Here is a 13946-nt window from a genome sequence, read left to right as displayed (position 1 = left end):
GGCGGTGCCTCCCCGACCTGTTCCGGTACAGTCGGGGAAGGCAAAGAAGGGCGGAGTGAAGGCTCCGCCCAGCGTTGCGGCACCAGGGCCCCGGGTCGCGACCCCCAAGGGGGGTGGTGTACCCGTGGTCGCAGGTGGTCGCGTCCTCCACAGCACCCTCCCAAGGGGGGGGTGGCGTGGAGTGAGGTGGTGGGGCGGAAGGCGAAGCGGGCGGCGAGGAAGGCCTCGCAACCGCAGCCTCCGCCACCGCCGCCGGCGGCCAAGGTAAAGGCCGCGAAGGTCGGGAAGGCACGACCAGGTCGTCCCCCAAAAACGGCAGCGGTGACGCTGACCGTTGCGCAGGGGGGCGACCTGACCCTCGCGGAGGCGATGCGGCTCGCCAGGGAGAATATCTCCCTGGAAGAGCTGGGCATCGCCTCCGTGAGGGCGAAGAGGGCCGTGACCGGGGGTCTCTTGCTGGAGATCCCCGGTGCAGAGGGCGGCGCGAAGGCGGATCGTCTCGCCCAGAGGCTCCGGGAGCAGCTGGGCGAGCGAGGTGTCCGGGTCGCCCGGCCCACGAAGCGCACGGAGATGCGCGTTTGTGGGCTGGACGACTCTTTTTTTTTTTTTTTTTTTTTTTGTCGTGGGGAAAATCTTCGAAAGACTCCCTCCCACCTCCTTGGGGAGAGGTGGGAGGGGTGTGTGGGATTCCCCGCTCCCGTACAACGACAGGCGCGGGACCTACCCACTAAAAACCCCACGGTGACCCTTCGGCACGCTTTGGGAGGATACCGGGAATCGCTCGAAGCATTCTTCCGGTATCCTCCCCGTGCCCGCGCTTTCGCGCCCATCCCCCGGGGGGACAATCGGTCCCCCCAGTAGACACACTGCCTCATAGCGGCGGGACGGGGCCACTCCATCCCGCCGCTATCCGTCCCGGGGCCGCGTTTAGTGGCGGCTGCGAGCCCCAACTCGCAACCGCCCGCGACCCCGTTTCCACCCCTCGGCGGCCGGGCGTTCATGGCCGCACCAGACCGCCGAGGGTGCCTCCCCTTGCGTCGGACCGGTAGGGGGAGGCACTCCTACCCCCAACCGGTCCGACCCGGCGCCGCCTGGCGGGAGGAGGGTCCCCTCAGGACCCCCCTCCCAGCCTAGGTCATCCGCCACGCCGAGGCGGCCGCCCGCGACGCCTCGCGACCGGGCGACGACCTCGGGCCACCGCACGAGCGCGAGCTTCAGCGCGCCGCTGAAGCTCGCGCTCCCTCCCCGCGGCCTCCTTCTGCAACATTACGTTCTCGCAGAAGGAGGCCACGGCCCTCCACTTCTCCTCGCTGCCGAGCATGGCGCGCACCACGCCCGGCAGCGAGACATCCCGCCTGGGCTGGACGACTCGATCAGCGCACAGGATGTGTCCCGTGCCCTTGCGAGGGCGGGGGACTGTCCTGTGGAGGACCTGCGGATCGGAGAGATCCGCAGGTCGCCCTCCGGCCTCGGGTCGGTGTGGGCCCGGTGCCCCCTCTCCGCCGCCCGTAAGGTGGCGGAATCCGGGAGGGTGTTGGTGGGGTGGGTTTCGGCGCGAGTAGAAATCCTCGCGCCGCGCCCGCTCCAGTGTCACCGCTGCCTCGAATTGGGACACGTGAGGCAGTGGTGCACCTCGCCGGTGGACCGCAGCGGTCAGTGTTACCGCTGCGGTGCCAAAGAGCACCGTGCGAGCCAGTGCTCGGCGGCCCCCCGCTGCCCGCTGTGTGCGGACATGGGGAGGCCACCCGATCACAGGGTGGGGAGCAAGAAGTGCTCCCCCCCCCCTCCCGGAAGGAGAGGAAGAGGCGGGCTGCACCGGCTCCGGTGCCGAGGGCGGTGGCATCGTCCACCATGGAGGTGGACGGTGCTACGGGGACGGACGGCCGGGAGGAGGCTGGCGCGGCCATTAATTAATGCCGCCCCGCCTCCTCCTCCAGGCCAACCTCAACCACTGCCGCGCGGCACAGGACTTGATGTCCCAAGTCCTCGCGGAGTGGGGGGTTGGCCTGGCGGTCGCCGCCGAGCCGTACCGCGTCCCTGATCACCCTCATTGGGTGGGCGACGCGGACGGCTTGGTGGCGACGGTATGGGGAGGGGGCGACGGGTCCCCACCGTTCTCCTTGTTGGAGCGCGGTCGGGGATTCGTCGCCGTGGACTGGGGGGGGAGTCGCTGTGGTGGGGTGCTACATTTCGCCCCGTAGCGGTCACGCTGCGTTCGAGCTGTACTTGGCCGAGGTCGCGGCATGCGTGCAGCGCTACGCGGCCCGGCCGGTGCTGGTCCTGGGGGATTTTAATGCCAAGTCGGTGGCTTGGGGATCCCCCAGGACCTCCGTTCGCGGCGGGATCCTGGGCGATTGGGCGGCGGGGCTCGACCTCCGGGTATTGAACCGGGGGTCGCGGCACACATGCGTGCGGCGATATGGGGGGTCCATCGTGGACGTTGGATTCGCGACCCCCAACGCCGTGCGCATGGTGTCGGGTTGGCACGTGGTCGCGGGGGCAGAGACACTCTCCGATCACCGGTACATCCGGATGGAGGTCTCTGCCGCCTGCGTGGCACCCCACCACGCCGCTGGGCGCTTCGGCGCCTGGACAAGGACGCCCTGATGGCAGCTGCCCTCGCTGCAACTTGGCCGCAGGGAGCGGCCGAGTTGCCGAGCATAGAGGAGGAGGTCGCCCGGCTCGGGGCATTGGTCGCGGGTATTTGCGACGCGGCGATGCCTCGGGTCGGGCGGGCTTCTCCTCGCCGGGCGGTGTACTGGTGGTCGGACGCGATCGCGGAGTTGCGAGTCGCGACTGTCCGCGCCCGACGCCAGTACACCCGCGCGCGCCGTCGTCAACGTACAGGCGACGGCGTGGCGCGAGCGAGGGCAGCTGGTGACCTGTATGGAGCATACCGCGTGGCGCGGGTTGCTCTGCAGGTCGCCATCAAACGGGCCAAGACCCAGGCATGGAAGGAGCTCCTGCAGACCCTTGATGACGATCCATGGGGGCGCCCATATAAGGTGGTGCTGAATAAGCTCCGCCCGTGGGCGCCCCCCGTCACCGAGGGTCTTGACCCCCGGCTGCTGGAGGACGTGGTCAATACACTCTTCCCAATTGGGGAGAGGGAACCGCGTCCTCCGGCGGCGGCGGCTGTCCCAGTGGAGTGGACGGCCGAGCTGGGGGTCACGCAGGAGGAGCTGGCAGCGGCCATCAGACGGCTCGGGGTTCGTAACACGGCCCCGGGTCCGGATGGTGTGCCCGGCCGGGTTTGGGTCTTGACCCAGGGCGTCCTTGGGGCCGACCTCAGGCGGTTGTTCGACCGCTGCCTGAGGGACGGGCGATTCCCCCCCAGTTGGAAGGTGGCGAGGATGGTCCTCCTCCGGAAGGAGGGTCGGCCCGCGGAGTCTCCCTCCGCATACCGGCCCATTTGTCTCCTCGACGAGGTGGGCAAGCACTTCGAGCGTGTGATTGCTGCCCGCCTCGTCGAACACCTGTCGCGGGGTGATCCCGGTCTGGCCGACTGCCAGTTCGGTTTCCGGGGGGGCCGATCGACTATCGACGCGATAGGTCGTGTGAGGGCCCTCTCGGAGGCGGCCGTCTCCCGGGGAGGGGTGGCATTGGCGGTATCCTTGGATATTGCCAATGCCTTTAACACCCTCCCCTGGGAAGAGATAAGGAGGGGGCTCGAATATCATCGAGTCCCCCCTTGTCTCAGGGCGGTCGTCGGGGATTATCTCCGCGGCAGGTGGATCGAGTATCCGGGCCGGGATGGTGATATGCGGAGGTAGGTGTACTGCGGTGTTCCGCAGGGGTCGGTCCTCGGGCCACTCCTGTGGAACATCGCGTACGACTCGGTGTTGCGGGCCGGCCTCCCCGACGGCGTCAGCACGGTGTGTTATGCGGATGACACACTGGTGCTGGCCGTCGGGGCGCACTGGGGGAGGGCCATGCGTCGCGCGGAGGAGGGGTCGCAACGCGTCGTCGACCGGATCAGGGGGATGGGGATGACGGTGGCGGTCCATAAGACCGAGGTGATTGCGTTTCAGTCACCTCGGCAGGATCCGCCACCCCCTCTGATTCGGGTGGGTGGGGCTGACAGCGAGGTGAAGCCCCAGATCAGGTATCTGGGGCTGATCCTCGATAGCCACTGGCGTTTCGAGAAGCATTTCCGCTGCCTGGTCCCCCGGTTGGAAAGGATGGTTGCGGCTCTGGGCCGGATCCTGCCCAACCTGGGGGGCCCGGCGGGTCGAGTTCGTCGCCTCTATGTGGCAATGGTCCAGTCGGTGGCCCTATACGGGGCCCCCGTCTGGGCGGACGACCTGGCTGCCTCCCGGCGCGGCATGACTATGCTGCGTCGGGTGCAGAGGCGCATGGCGCTCAGGGTCGTCCGCGGGTATCGGACCATGTCACATGAGGCGGCGACGGTTCTAGCGGGGATGCCGCCCATGGACCTGCTCGCGCGGTCGCACGCGGTGATGTACCGGCACCGCGTCGACCGTCGCGCGGGGGTGGGGGCGGTCCCGGGCGGGCAGGAACCTGCTTGGGGCGATTTGAAGCGCCAGGCCCGGCAGTCCGTGTTGCTCGCGTGGCAGGAGCGGCTGGCTCTGCCAACCGCGGGGCACCGGACTGTCGGGGCGGTTCGGCCACTCCTGAAGGAGTGGCTGGACAGAGGCCATGGCAGCCTCACCTACCGGATGGCACAGGTATTTTCCGGGCATGGCAGCTTCGGAAGATACCTGTGCCGGATAGGGCAGGAGCCGACGGCGCGTTGCTGCCACTGCGACGCTGAGCAGGACACGGCGGATCATACCCTGGAGGTATGCCCCGCGTGGGAGGGGGAGCGCCGTGTCCTGGTCGGCGTCGTCGGGCGGGATGTCTCGCTGCCGGGCGTGGTGCGCGCCATGCTCGGCAGCGAGGAGAAGTGGAGGGCCGTGGCCTCCTTCTGCGATAACGTAATGTTGCAGAAGGAGGCCGCGGGGAGGGAGCGCGAGCTTCAGCGGCGCGCTGAAGCTCGCGCTCGTGCGGTGGCCCGAGGTCGTCGCCCGGTCGCGAGGCGTCGCGGGCGGCCGCCTCGGCGTGGCGGATGACCTAGGCTGGGAGGGGGGTCCTGAGGGGACCCTCCTCCCGCCAGGCGGCGCCGGGTCGGACCGGTTGGGGGTAGGAGTGCCTTCCCCTACCGGTCCGACGCAAGGGGAGGCACCCTCGGCGGTCTGGTGCGGCCATGAACGCCCGGCCGCCGAGGGGTGGAAACGGGGTCGCGGGCGGTTGCGAGTTGGGGCTCGCAGCCGCCACTAAACGCGGCCCCGGGACGGATAGCGGCGGGATGGAGTGGCCCCGACCCACCGCTATGAGGCAGTGTGTCTACTGGGGGGACCGATTGTCCCCCCGGGGGATGGGCGCGAAAGCGCGGGCACGGGGAGGATACCGGAAGAATGCTTCGAGCGATTCCCGGTATCCTCCCAAAGCGTGCCGAAGGGTCACCGTGGGGTTTTTAGTGGGTAGGTCCCGCGCCTGTCGTTGTACGGGCGCGGGGAATCCCACACACCCCTCCCACCTCTCCCCAAGGAGGTGGGAGGGAGTCTTTCGAAGATTTTCCCCACGACAAAAAAAAAAAAAAAAAAAAGAAGGTCCAATAATTTTATCACCTATGATACCGCGCCATACATTCACAGACCATTGTTTTTGATGTTCAACCTGTCGCAGCCAATGTGGATTTTCCGCTGCCCATAAATGCATCTTATGCAAATTAACATTCCCGTGATTTGTGAATGTTGCTTGATCAGTAAATAAGACGGTATTAAAAATCATTGTTTTGAATCTGACGTATAGCCCATCGACAAAACTCAACGCGATTCATGAAGTCGTTCCCATGCAATTCTTGGTGAAGACTAACATGATACGGATGAAATTTGTGACGGTGCAAAATGCGAAGTACGCTCCTCCTACTAATGCCAGATTCGCGTTCAATTTGTCGCGAACTAATATGAGAATTTCTAGACACACTAGCGAGCATACCGATTTCCATTTCTTCGTTAATTACTCGTTTCTGGCGTTCACTTTTACGAACACTTAAACTACCGGTTTGCCTAAGTTTATCATACACATTTTTAAATGTTTGACGCGAAGGCTGAGACCGATGTGGATATCGTTCAGCATACAAGTTTATCGCCCTTACAGAATTTTGTTGGCATTCGCCACAAATAAGAAGCATATCAACCTGCTCTTTAAACAGATACATCGTGCCGGATTGACCGATTTATCGATACTAATCTTATGATGTTTATCTTACTCTGCAAACTATTAAAGTGTCCTTCAAGCAGTGTTTATTCTCAGTGAAGTAAACGGTAAGCATAACGCATTCCTCTACTGTTGACAATACGTATGTTTCATTTACTACCAAAACCATAAGTATTATCGCCTTTCTCTACTTTCTATGACCTTCAATGACCTTGTGTAATAGGTCGTTGAACTCGTTTTAAGATCCTCTACCGTGATACGGAAGCAAAAACATACCGATCCATTCAAAAAAATGGATGTGACCTTGAAATGTCCGAAGTACCTCCACCTGCAAAAAACTATTATCGCCACCCAATAGCGCCCTTCGTACTGTGCAATTTACTTTAGCAAATATTTCTGTGAAACTTATAGTTTCGAAGATATCTGAGGTGCTAATAGTTACTGCCCCACCCTGTATAAAGTAAATTGTTTTTTTTATTCCACCACCTATTTCCAATAGGTTATGGGCCCAGTTTAGTTTTGTGCTATCTGCGAGTAGTGTGGAATAAGAAAAAAAAGAACTTAAAAGCAAAAACTATAATTGCTGTGTATATATATTTAAATACTAGTGTGTGTATCTTAGCATAATAATCCGTAGTGTAATAATTAGTGTAATTTAGTGTATAGCTGTTATAAATATTAAAGAAACAATGGAAGGTGTAACATGAAAAGGAACATTAAAGCATTTGATGGTTGTTAGAATAGGGAGGTTTCAAATATTTTAATTGAACGCCTCGTCTAACGGAGGTCCGGATCACGAGGGAAAGGACGTTGGAACAGTATTAATTGCACGTTAGTTTTATTTTCGCTTCGTCGAAAATTCGACGAAGCCGTTTATTTATTGCACAGGTTTTCTTTTCAGGACGAACACAAACACAAACTCTTAAATCTAACCGCCTAGACGTCTGGCCGGCGTCTGGCCAGAAAAAACCCCGCCGATGGGCCGTCTCCTTTCCGGCGGTTCGCGTTGCTCTATCCTGAAACAAAAGAGACGAGACTATGCGTAAATATCGAGTAACGTGAGTCACGTTGTCCGTCTCGTTCTAAGGTTCACGCGCTCTTGGTTGTACTTGTCGCACTTGCGAGCGGGGAACTCGGCCGCCGCGTTACGCAGCTAAGCCAGTGGACTGTATGTGTGAACGTTCCCTTTAAACCAGGAAACGTTTGATTGCAGATTTGGGAGACGAGAATCGATCTCGATTTTTCCCGACTGCTAATTTCGACTGCCGCCGGGGAGGTTAACAGAGGGAGGTTGTAAGGCTCCAACTATTTACCTGCTCCTCGGCCGTTTATCGTCCTCGTAATGCGTACGGGCACTGTGTGGTGCAGCACCTTTACAGCGCATGCAGCGACTTATAATTATAGTGCGTACACCACGGCGCTATACTGAGCGGTTCTACGCACAGGGTCCGTACACACTGGCGATGATTGAACAGCGCTCTAGCTGGTCGCCGGATGCCGGAACTCAAGTATTGTCCCGAACACCGACTGGAGGACGGTAATACCACCCAGGGTATGCACGCCACGAAGGCCCCTAAGGGTGGGTTTGCACCGTTCGACAGTCGAGAGGTTCGAGATTCAAATTCGAAACCTCGGACACGACCTCTGATTGCAGCGATACGTGTCTGATGTCAGACTAATGTGGACTATAGCCACCGCTGAATGGGAATTTCGGATTATAATTCACGAAATTCTACAGTCGCTTTGATCTGGTCGAAACCCGACCTGATCTTTATCGAATTACAACGAGTTGCGAAAGGAATCACGGGAAGAGATTGATTCACAATCCGTCCTCGTATTCGATTCCTTTCCTCGTTTATGATTTTTTAATTTAAATTGTGAACGGGTTACGGAAGGAGTCACGGTAAAAGATTGTTTTTACAATCCGTTCTCGTATGGAGTCCTTCCTTTTCCACGTTCAGAATTTATTCGAAAAGTTCGAGTGACTCGTAACTATTCGAGAACTATGGAATTCCCGAGGAGCGGGGTCGTATGCCCATGTGCTCCCTGCCGGTTCCAGATTAAGAGTGACGGACGAGCACGGACAGTCAAAATGTTCGCTCGAGGGGTGAAACCTCCGTAGAGCGGCGCTGTGAACGTTTTTTGAGTCCGTCTTTGTCTAATACAAAATTGTCGTACCTTCTCTAGACACGCGCGTCGAAACTTTCGTTTCGAAATTGAGCGTTACGTGATCGATCACGTGAGGTCTCGAAAAAAACCCGAGAGCGGCTGTTTTTCTATCCCGTACTGTTTTCGCGTAGCGGACACGACGACCGAGGTACCTCTGGTCTTACGTACGCCGAAAAAACAATACCGGGTGACGAATTATATTTTACTTGAAAATACGTCGAATTAACGCGATATTTAAACATACCGCCCCCCTTGCACGGTCCGTGCAATAATCCGGAGGAGCGGTAATTCGCGGTCACATGCAATCTACCGTAGAGAAGGTCGTTGTACACATAATTATATAAATCAAATTACTTACTTAACGCCGAGCTAAGGCCCGTCTGCCCTCCAAAATTTGGAGGGTGGTGAGGACAGCCTCTTGTAGCGCGGCCTGATCAAGGCTGCCCCGGTTGGAGGGCCGTTGGCGTCCCGGCCGGCGGGTGGTCGGCTGCCGGTCCCTGGGGCGACCTCTCCCAGCCACCCTGGCCTGTCCTCGGTCCCCTCTGGTCCGGTCCTCCCTCGGAGGTGGTACCGGCGGGGTGCTGCTGCCTCCCGGTAGGGGGTTCGACTGGGTCGCGTCCGGTCGCTGTGATGTGGGGGCGACGGTCGCTCTAAAATTGCACCCCACCAGGCGCCCCCCTCTCGCCCACTTCAACCTGAAGTGGCCTCCAGGCGCTTTACATTTCAGCCGCCTGGTCGTCCAGGGCACGTGCGCCGGTATCCGGAGGACGTCCTGGCCCAGGTTTAGGAGGAACTCCTGAGCCGGTCCGGGCGTCTCCGTCGGAGCCGGTGTCTCCTCCGCTTGTGCCTCTTGCGGGGGAGTGGTCGGCAACGGTCGTGAAGTATCGACCAATTTTAGCAGCCGGTCAAACTGTTGATCAATTTCGGGGTCTCGTACCGCCCCGACGACCGTCTCAACACTCTCCTCGGAACTGCTTGACGCCATGTTGTTTTTCTCAATTTTTCTTCCGCGTATGACTTGGAACTGAGCGAATTCGGCCTACGGGTCCTGCTTTTAAAGCCTGGGACTCTCGCGAATTGCTCCCTTCCTTAATTGTTAACGGGATGGTAGGGAATAGATTCCCCTATCCTCGTTTTGTCACCACATACGCAGGACACGTGGTAATCAACACCGTTGTTATTACCACCAGCGGTTACCACATTCCTGTTTCTTTGTACCGCGGAATTCGGGATTTCTTATGTCCCGGTAGCGTCGTCTTCGTTTATTGACGGCGTCGACTGTTCCACGGGCAATTTACACAGACGTGTGATTGGTCGTGTGTAGGTGGAAGTAGCTGTGCGTACTTTTACAACTCGTACGTGCCTATCCTTACCCGGGAATGTTTCCTCTATTCTTCCCATTTCCCATTGATTGGGGGGTAAGAGGGGGTTTTGCACTAATACCAAATCGTTTGGTTGTAGCTGCAATTGGGCAGTACGCCACTTAAAGCGGTTCTGGAGGTGCGTGAGATAATCACGCGTCCAATGCCTCCAGAGTTGCTCGTGGAATTTTTGAATCGCCCTCCATCGCGTCAGCCGCGAGAGGTTTTCATTTTCCACGGTCTCGACCGGAAGTGCGTTTACCGGACTTCCGATTAAAAAGTGGCCCGGTGTGAGAGGTGCATAATCCTCCGGGTTATCGCTTAAAGCGGCGATCTGTCGAGAATTTAGGCTCGCTTCGATCTTGCAGAGCAGTGTCTGCATTTCTTCGCTTGTTGGCGCGAAATTACCGAGTATGCGTTTCAGGTGATGTTTCACCGATTTCACACCGGCTTCTTGCATACCGCCGAAGTGTGGTGCACTAGGTGGATTAAATTTCCACCGAATGCCTTTCTGGCCGCACGTATTTCGCATTTCCTGTGTATTATACACGAGGTTGAAATGCTCTCTCAATTCTCGATCCGCTCCGACGAAATTTGTCCCGTTGTCACTGCATATGTAGGACGGAACTCCTCGACGGGCGATGAATCGTTCTAAGGCGGCCAAGAACGCACTCGTTGAATAATCGTGAACGAGTTCGATATGCACGGCTCTTGTAGCGAAACAGATAAAAACTGCTATGTAAGCTTTGTGAGCCGTTTTCCCTCGACCGGCGGAATCGCGGACCTTGTACGGTCCAGCGTAATCTACTCCGCAGTTCGAGAAAGGTCGTGCAGGGCGGCTGCGTTCTGGTATTAAATCCTGCATTATTTGCGTGGAGGTGGTTGCTTTCCATCTCACGCATCGCATGCATTTGTGGATAACCGCCCGCGCCGCATTACGAGCGCCGATGATCCAGAATTTCTGTCTCACCGTGTACATGGTTAATTGCAGACCCCCGTGCAACGTATTCACGTGACATTGCCTGATTATCATGTTTGAAACATGATGTTGCGGCAGAATTATCGGGTGTTTGGTCTCCCATGCGAGTACCGCATTCTCCAACCTTCCACCCACTCTTAAGACATCTCGGTCGTCGAGGAAGGGGTTTAGGCTTTTTAATGGAGATTTTGCAGGGATTTCCCGTTGCTTTTTTAAGCATTGGTATTCGTCTGCAAAGTGCGTGCGTTGCAAGTAGCGTGCAATCCTTTCCGTTGCACGCCGTATTTCCGAGGCTTCGATAATTTTGGCGTCGAATGACCGGCGTTCCCCGTCCCACTCCCTTCGGAACCGAAGGCAGTAGGCGGTGACGCGTAGTAGTTTACTCCATTCAGAAAATCGGAATACAAAATCCCATTCCTTTTCCGGAGTTGCTACGAGGGTATACGATACGCGTTTACCCTCCTCGGTCTCGATTGAAGCGGGCATTTTCGGCCAACTTTCTTCCGCCAGTCGAAGCCACGTCGGCCCTGAAATCCATAGCTCCGACTGAATAAGTTCCGCAGCTTCTACTCCACGCGAATTTAAATCTGCGGGATTTGAGCGTGTGGGAACGTGATACCATTCAGCGTTTGGGAGCATAGTTTGGATTTTGGAGACACGGTTGGCGATTAAAACCTTCCATGTCGATGCATGCTTTCTCAACCAAGCGAGTGCAATCGTAGAATCTGTCCAGCAGATTATGCGGTCCAGCTTCATCGGAAGGGACCGCTTTACGTGCATCACAAGCTCGGAGAGGAGTACAGCCCCGTTTAATTCCAGGACGGGGATGGACTGCGTTTTAATTGGAGCCACTCGCGTTTTTGCCATTATCAATGTCGAAAAGACTTCATTGTTCGTTGTCGTCACGCGTAAATACGTGACGGCAGAGTAGGCTGCGAGGGAGGCATCGCAGAATCCGTGCAACTCCACGGTCGCGGTATCTGCTCCATAACGTATCCATCTTGGAATTTTTAGTTCCTTTAAACTACTCCAATCCGTGCAGAACGTATTCCACGTTTTCTGCGTATTCGCGGAGATTTGGTCGTCCCACTGGATTTTCTCCAGCCACTGGGACTGCATTAAAATCTTTGCGCGAATTACGACGGGTGATAACCAGCCGAACGGATCGAAGAGTTTGGCAATTTCCGAAAACAAATTTCTCTTTGTCATCGGTGATGCCGACGGTTGAAACCGTTGGAGATTGAAATAGAAATAATCTCCAGACGGAATCCATCGTAGACCGAGCACTTTTAGTTCGGAATCCTCGAACAGGGTGAGGTCCACGGCGTGGGAGTGAGCGCTGTGGGGGATGTTTCGCAGCAACTGTGGCGAATTTCCAGCCCACTTTCTCAGCTGAAACCCACCTCCTTGCAGAAGGTCACACACTTGCGTGCGGATTTCCTCCAGCAAGGGTTTGTCCGGTGCTCCCATGAATACATCATCGACGTAAATGTCCTTCTCGAGAATCGGGGCGGCTAAGGGAAATTTTCTCCCATCCTGCTCCTTTAATTCGAGAAGGGTACGCATCGATAAGTATGGGGCGCACGCCGTTCCGTATGTGACGGTATTTAGTTCGAACGCTTGCAGCTGTTCGGTTTCGGGTGCACACCACACGATGCATTGGAATCGACGATCCTGTGGGGCGACGAGAATCTGTCGAAACATTTTCTCAATGGCGGCCACTAACACGTATTCGTACACACGCCACCTCGTTAATACCGAGGTGATATCGTTTTGTAATTTCGGACCTACGTGTAGGATGTCGTTTAGGGAGCGACCTCCAGTCGTCCTACTGGTCGCATTGAATACGACCCGTAGTTTCGTGGTCGTACTGTCCGTACGGACGACCGCTCTATAGGGTATGTAGAGTCTAGTTCGGTCGATGGGCTCGATACGAGCCATATGACCAAGGGACTCGTACTCGGTTAAAAACTCCGAGTATTCTTGACCCAGGGTCGGATTTGTTTCTAGTTTCCTTCGCAGCCTTGCGAGAGCGGAGAGCGCGATATGGAATGAATTTCCCAACGCTTCTTCCGGTCTCGGGCAATTGAAGGGGAGTCGTACTAGAAACCTCCCAGTCTCGTTACGGACGGCGGTTTTTCGGAAGAATGCTTCGCACTCTTCCTCTGCCTTTGTACGCAGTGGCGTCGCGGGAATTTCTTCCGATTCCCAGAATTTCCGAATCGCTTGATCCAGCGATTCGAGTACGGTGCAATGCAACGTCCGTACTGTATTCGGGGTTGCGCCCGCTGCACTTATCGGCCCGGAGATTACCCAGCCGAACGCAGTCTCTTGGGCTATCGGACCTTCCGCTGTTACGCGGCGGAATCCCGGACGCAGAATCTGCGCGTATAAGTCGGCGCCGATCAAAATCTCAATGTTTTGATCAGCTGTGACGTCGGAATCGGCGAGAGGTAGGTCCCGAAACGCTTCGTAGCCGAGCGTTTTTTTGGACGACGTTGCGTAGGTCGTGATTCGAGGCACGACGTACGCGTCGACCGTACATGTCGGTTTCCTATCTTCTTTCGCGCTGAGGTTCATTCCGACGCTATATTTGATCGCGTCTGTTCGTTTTCCTCCCAAGCCCGTTACCGTGGCTGGAGTTTTCCTTCGTGCGAGTTTGAGGTCATTCACCAAACTCGCGGAAATGAAGGAAGTTTCCGAACCTTGATCGAGCAGTGCGCGCGCGATTCGCGACGCACCGTGTTTTCCGTACACTCGCACTCGAGCCGTAGCCAACAACACGGGCCTCGGTACATATGTACCGAATGTCGTACAGTGCGACGTCGTGGCTTTCGGTGTGCTGGCGCTCGGCGAGGTTTTTCCTTTTGGCCTGAATTTTCCAGGCCGCCGGGATGGGGCTTCTGACCGCCTTTCCTCTTTATCGCCGTACTCGGTTTCCGATACCGGCTGATTATTCTGAGGCTCCCGTGATATTTCGAAGTGCAGCAGGGTATGGTGTTTTCCGCTGCACCTCGTGCACGCCGTGGGGCTTTTGCACTTCATTACCGTATGGGTGGTGCCCAAGCATTGTATGCACCACCGACTACGTTTTACGTATTGGCTGCGCATTTTTGCAGTCAATCGCATGAAGTTGTCGCAATTCGTCAACTTGTGCGGCCCTGTACAGAATCCACACGACTTTGTTGACGTAGTTCCAACCTGCCTGTTGTCGT

The sequence above is a fragment of the Colletes latitarsis genome, unplaced genomic scaffold, assembly GCF_051014445.1.
Source record: "Colletes latitarsis isolate SP2378_abdomen unplaced genomic scaffold, iyColLati1 scaffold0013, whole genome shotgun sequence".
Lineage (NCBI taxonomy): Eukaryota > Metazoa > Arthropoda > Insecta > Hymenoptera > Colletidae > Colletes > Colletes latitarsis.
The sequence above is the reverse complement of the archived record's forward strand: the minus strand, read 5'-3'. Positions refer to the sequence as shown.